Source organism: Cervus canadensis, chromosome 1 (assembly GCF_019320065.1).
Source record: "Cervus canadensis isolate Bull #8, Minnesota chromosome 1, ASM1932006v1, whole genome shotgun sequence".
Classification (NCBI taxonomy): domain Eukaryota; kingdom Metazoa; phylum Chordata; class Mammalia; order Artiodactyla; family Cervidae; genus Cervus; species Cervus canadensis.
Genome location: NC_057386.1, coordinates 24,627,015 through 24,633,687, shown reverse-complemented (window position 1 = coordinate 24,633,687; position 6,673 = coordinate 24,627,015).

Below are 6,673 nucleotides of genomic sequence, written 5' to 3'. Positions count from 1 at the left end.
CGGGGCGGAGCCAGGCCCGGAGGAAGGGTGGGGAGGAGGCGGGGGTAGGAGACGGATGGGGAGGTAAGTAACTGCACCACGCCCCTCCCTGCTGTTTCCCGCTGCCCCTCCAGACGCCCACCGCGGCCTGCAGCCCGGCTACCTCCGCGCTCTCGCTGTCTCTCGGCACCGCCGCCCTATCGCAGCGGGATCAATGATCCTTTCGCTCCGTGCTGAAAACCCCCGATGGCTTCCCGTGGACTTCAGTAGTCCAGTGGCCCCTGCCTGTCCTCTACTTGCTCCTGCTGGCCTTTCCTGCCCACCACTTACCAGATTTGGGGACTTGGGGCTTTCTCACACTGTTTCTGTGCCTGGAGATGGTGCCCTTGGCCCACTCCTACTCCCAATTTAAAATAGTCCTTTCTGTTGTCTCAGTTTTACAAATGCACCCAGTGTTGTTTTTTTTTTCCTAATGCATTCTGGAATTACTGTGTTTAAGTGGTTGGCCGCTGTCTGTAAGAATATAAACGCAGTGAGAGGGGGACTGGCTTGTCCTTTGTCCCCATCCTAACTCATAGTTTAGCACATAGCAGTGGCTCAGAAACTGTGGAATAATGAAGGGGATCTAGAGCAGGACAGAACCGGACTCCAATCTCAGCTCTCCTTGTTTATTAACTGTGTGATCTTAGGCCAGTCCCTTGACCTCTGTGAGCCACAGTTTTCTCAAGTAAGATGGAGGTCATAATACCTCCTATACAGGGTCACTGTAAGGATTAACTGACAGTAGGCATTTAAACTGCCCTACACAGTACCCTCCATAAACTGTAGGGATGCCTCAGTCAACTCTCAAAATCATTCTGGGGTTGGGGAGATGCTCTCTGTACCCATTTTATAGATGGAAAAACTGAGATCCACCAAAGAAGAGAATATAAAATCACTGGGCCAACCAAAAGCACAATTCAAACCTGGTTCTCCCAAGGCTAAGGCTCTTCAGACATCTCTGAGCTTTGCTGCAGTCTGCCCCAGACAGAGGAAGAGCTAGGAAGAATGCCAATAGGTCTGGTCAATTCCCGGGCTCCCTATGTGTTCCTCACTACTGGGACTCTTCCAGGGGCATGACTTCTTCTCCATACCCCTCTAGACCTTTATTCTGCTTATGATTGGCACGTCCTCCATGGGCAGCCCCTCTCTCCTGTTTTCTGAGGCCTAGGCACCAACCTTCTTCCAACTTCCAGGGACTCCCCAGTTCAGTTTGCTTTATGAACATTTACTGAATGCTTATGATACCCCCAGCTGGGGACTGTGTCATCTGGGTCTTCCAGGAAACAGAGACAGATGGAGATAGGAGTGCAAGAGGTTTATTGTGAACTTTTCCCTCATCCCGTATCCAGTCACTTCCCATTTCTCCCCATTCCCCACCCAATGGCAACCACTAACTTACTTTCTGTCTTTTTTATTTGCCTATTCTAGATATTTCCTGTTAATGGAATGGTACAATATTTGGCCTTTCCTGTCTGCCTATTTTTACTAGGTATAATGTTTTTAAAGTTCCATCGATGTTGTGGCATTTCATTCCATTTTGTGGTTGAATAATATTTCATTGTATAGATATACCACATGTTGTTTATTCATTCATCTACACACTTGGTTTTGCACATGATTTTTGCACTCAGTTCTAGAGATTCTCTAAGGTTTATTCACATGGCCCTGGTGTGGGGTGGGCTGAGTTCAGGGTGCCTTAGAAACAGAGTTGGGTCATCTAAAAGTGGGTTTCCAACTCTAATGTATATACTCATGGGCTAAGGATTAATCACAACTTGGGAAAGGCAGGATTTAAATGTTAGGAGAGCCTTCTTAGGGGAGTAGTGTTTGAGGCAGGCTGCTAAAGAAGAGTTCAACAGGTAGGTCGGGGGTCAGGCATTCCACGGGAAGACACAGCAGGACCCAATCCCGAGGGGATAAAGCACTCTTCAGGGCACAGTGTCATTTAGCCACTGCAGTCTCCTCCTAGCACAGCAACTCTGAGCAACCTCCTCAAGCCTGGGGAGGATGAGGTGGCTGGGTCGTTAGAGGATATGACATCAATTATCACGTCACATCTGTTTATTTCCTTGAAGCCAGGTACCAGGCCTGTCCTCAGCTACTCTTTGCAGAGGCTAAACAGCCTTCCTAAATAATAGTGTGTTTCCTCCACAGGTTGCATCATCCCTTTCTAGGGACCACCCCCCAAAGCCTGAGGCTACAGGGGTCTGTCTGAAGCCCCTTGCATCTAGCTCAACCCCTTCAGGTCTGGCTCCTTCCTACTAGTCCATCCTAACACTTGTCTTACTTCCTCATATATGCCTGGCACTTTCCCTTATCATCTGCATTGTTGTTGTTGTTATTTAGTTGCTAAGTTCTGTTTGACTTTTTGCGACCCCATGGGCTGTAGCCCGCCAGACTCCTCTGTCCATGGGATTTCCCAGGCAAGAAGATTGAAGAGAGATCTTCCCAACCCAGGGATCGAACCCACATCTCCTGCTTGGCAGGCAGATTCTTTACCACTGAGCCACACAGGAAGCCCAACATCTGCATTGCCCTCCTCCTTACATCTGGCCATTTTTCACACACCTGGCTCACTTTCCATATCAGCCTCATTCTCCTTGAAGTCTGGCTGACCCCTTAAATGACACATCACACCACTCCCCTACTTAATAGAAACTTGCTCAGATAACACGCAACAGGAATATTAAATACTCTTTGGCCCAGAAGTTAGGCCATAGCTGGACACTTCCCAGAATGAACTGACTTCAACCTCAGGAATGATGCTTAGTCTCTGGGCACCACCTTCAGGCTCAAACTGCTCTTCCTCCCTTCTGGGGAAGGACACAGGGCGAATGTTTTGCAGGCCACATAGAACAGGAATTTAGAGTAAAACATGGGTTTACATCTCAACATTGCTCCATCCTAGGCTGTCCCTCTCCCCTTTAGGGTGGGACAGTGCCAGCCTCACAGTATGGATCTCACAGTCTCATCCTCTAATGTCTCACCCCATTTTGCTCCTAGAATCCTTATCTCAACTTCTGTATGGTCTCTGCTTCCACTAAAGTATGAGGTCCAAGGGAGCAGCAGCTTCACCTCACAGATTCAGGGATGTATCCTAGTTCCTGAAGTGGTGTCTGGTATGTCAACAGAAGATAGGGGTAGGGGAAGCCTGGGGAAACATCAGTGGGTTCATGGTAGCTGCCTTCCGATACCTGTGGGGCTGGAAGAGAACCTGGCTTCTCTAGGGCAGAACTCTCAAAGGCAAAACTGTAAACCACAACGACACGTCCCTGGGAGGTTTGCAGCACAACATGCCTGAGAAGCAGAGTGCCCTCCTGGTGTGGAGATCCCAGCGCAAAAACCCTGGGCCCATCTGCCCGGACTTCTGTTGAGGGCGTGTCCAAGATGGATGGATATCAAGTTCTGGGCTCTGGACCAACGCTCTCTCCCAAAAGGAAGGTTCTCTGTCTGACTTCCCCTCCTTTCTCCTTGTCTAATCAGGAGAAGGCTGCTTGCTGAGGGCAGGATCTGGGCCCAGGGAACTGACTCACCTTGGGACCTTCTTCCTCTAGATTGTGGGGGTAGTTGTGGAATTGCCCCCATTCCATCAGTGAGGACACCATTCCGGTGGCACGTGGCCTAGAACTGGGGTGGCGGCAGATGATGTGGGAGAATGCTGAATTAACAGTCCCGAGTTCCTTTCTAACTGTGTGACCAAGGCACTGTGCCTCCCCTCTGAGTCTCATGTACTGTCTAACAGAAGGGGCTCAATAATGCCTTCATCGACTTCCCAGGATCAATGCAAGAGAAAAAACAAGTGTGTAAGTACCCTGAAAATGGTACTGATGAAAGGGATTCAAGTTAAGGCGCAGAACACTCAAATCCACTAGATAATTTCTCTCTTAGTGTGGTAAGCAGGATAATGGCTTCCCAAAGATGTCCACAAAACTTTGCTGGAAGCTGTGAATTTGTTATCTTACAAGACAAAAAGGACTTTGCAGATGTGAGTAAGGATTTTGAGATGGGGGGAGATTTTCAAGAATTATCCAGATAGGCCCAATGGAATCACAAGTGTCCTTGTAAGAGGCAGGAAGGAGGGTCAGAGTCAGAGAAGGAGATGTGAAGATGAAAGGAGAGGTCAGAGTGACGTGGCCACAAGCCAAGGAAGGCCACCATCTTTTGGAGCTGGAAAAGGCAAAGAACAGATTCTGTCCTAGAGCCCTCAGAGGAACACAGCTCTGCTCACATCTAATTTTAGCCATTTCATACTTTTGACCTCCAGAACGATAAGATAATCAATTTGCATTAACAGAGGAAAACAATAGAATGGGACAGACTAGATATCTCTTCAGAAAATTGGAGATACGAAGGGAATATTTCATGCAAAAATGGGCACAATAAAGGACAGAAAGACAAGGACCTAACAGAAGCAGAAGAGATTAAGAAGAGGTGGCAAGAACACACAGAAAAACTACAAAAAAGGTCTTAGTGAACTGGATAACCATGATAGTGTGGTCACTCATCTAGAGCCAGACATCCTGGACTGTGAAGTCAAGTGGGTCTTGGGACGCATCACTATAAACAAAGCTAGTGCAGGTGATGGAATTCCAGCTGAGCTATTTCAAATCCTAAAAGATGATGCTGTTAAAGTGCTGCACTCGATATGTCAGCAAATTTGGAAAACTCAGCAGTAGCCACAGGACTAGAAAAGGTCAGTTTTCATTCCAATCCCAAAGAAGGGCAGTGCCAAAGAATGTTCAAACTAGTGTACAATTGTGATCCATTTCACATGCTAGCAAGGTAATGCTCAAAATCCTTCAAGCTAAACTTCAACTGTATGTGAACTGAGAACTTCCAGATGTACACAAGCTGGAATTAGAGAAGGCAGAGGAGCCAGAGATCAACTTGCTAACATCTGTTGGATCATAGAGAAAGCAAGGGAATTTCTGCTTCATTGACTACGCTAAAGCCTTTGACTGTGTGAATCACAATAAACTCTGGAAAATTTTTCAAGAGATGGGAATGTGAGACCACCTTACCTGCCTCCTCAAAGACCTGTATGCGGATCAAGAAGCAACGAAACTGGACATGGGACAACAGACTGGTTCCAAATTGGGAAAGGAGTATGTCAAGGTCATATATTGTCACCCTGGTTATTTAACTTCTATGCAGAGTACGTCATGCAAAATGCTGGACTGTTTGAAGCACAAGCTGGAATCAAGATTGCTAAGACAAATATCAACAACCTCAGATATGCGGATGATACCACCCTAATGGCAGAACGTGAAGAGGAACTAAAGAGACTCTTGATGAAGATGAAAGAGGACAGTGAAAAAGCTGGCTTAAAACTCGACATTCAAAAAACTAAGATCATGGCATCTGGTCCCATCACTTCATGGCAAATAGATGGGGAAGCAGTGGCAGATTTTATTTTCTTGGGCTCCAAAATCACTATAGATGGTGACTGCAGTCATGAAATTAAAAGCCACTTGCTCCTTGGAAGAAAAGCTATGACAAAACCTAGACAGCGTATTAAAAAGCAGAGACATCACTTTGCTGACAAAGGTTCATCTAGTCAAAGCTATGTTTTTTCCAGTAGTCATGTATGGATGTGAGAGTTGGACCATGAAGAAGGCTGAGTGCAGAAGAATTGATGCTTTTGAACTGTGGTGTTGGAGAAGCCTCTTGAGAGTCCCTTGGACTGCAAGGAGATAAACCAGTCAATCATAAAGGAAATCAACCCTGAATATTCATTAGAAGGACTGATGCTGAAACTAAAGCTCCAATATTTTGGCCACCTGATGCAAAGAGCTGACTCACTGGAAAAGACCCTGATGCTGGGAAAGATTGAGGGCAGGAGGAAAAGGGGGCATCAGAGGATGAGATGGTTGGGTGGCATCACCAGCTCAGTGGACATGAATTTAAGAAAGCTCTGGGAGACAGGGAAGCTGGGCTGCTGTTCATGGGGCTGCAAAGAGTCAGACATGATTTAGTGACTGAATAGCAGCAATAGGAAGTTAATATAGACAAACTCATCTGAACACTGTTTAAATCTGATTCTCCGGCTTTTTTTCAATGTTCCTTCTCATTCAATGAAAGCGTCTGTGGTTACCAAGTTAGCTCAGCCCTCCCATGTTATCGAAGTCTTCTAAGCTTTCTAAGTATAATCCTTTATGTGTATTGACTTGTTTTTTAAGATTGAGCTATAATTCACATTAGATTTTACATAAAATTCACCATTTAAAGTGTACAACTCAGTGGTTTTTACTATATCCACAAGACTGTGCCACCATCATCATGATTTAGTTCCAGAACGTTTCCACCAAACCAAAAAGAAACCTGTATCCATCCACTCCCCTGCCTTCAGCCCCCAGGAAACACTCATCTATTTTCTGTCTCTATGGATTTGCCTATTAAGGACATTTTACATACAGGAAATCATACAATATGTGGCCTTTTGTGTCTGGCTTCTTTCACACAGCATATTTTTAAGGTTAAGTCCACATAGCACGTGTCAGTATTTCATCTCTTTTCATTGGTGCATAACATTTCACTGTAGTTACATACCAAGCTTTATTGATCCATTTATCGGCTGATGAGCATTTGAGTTATTTCCATTTTGTGGCTATTGTGAATAACATTGTTATGAACATTTATTTGTGTATATGTT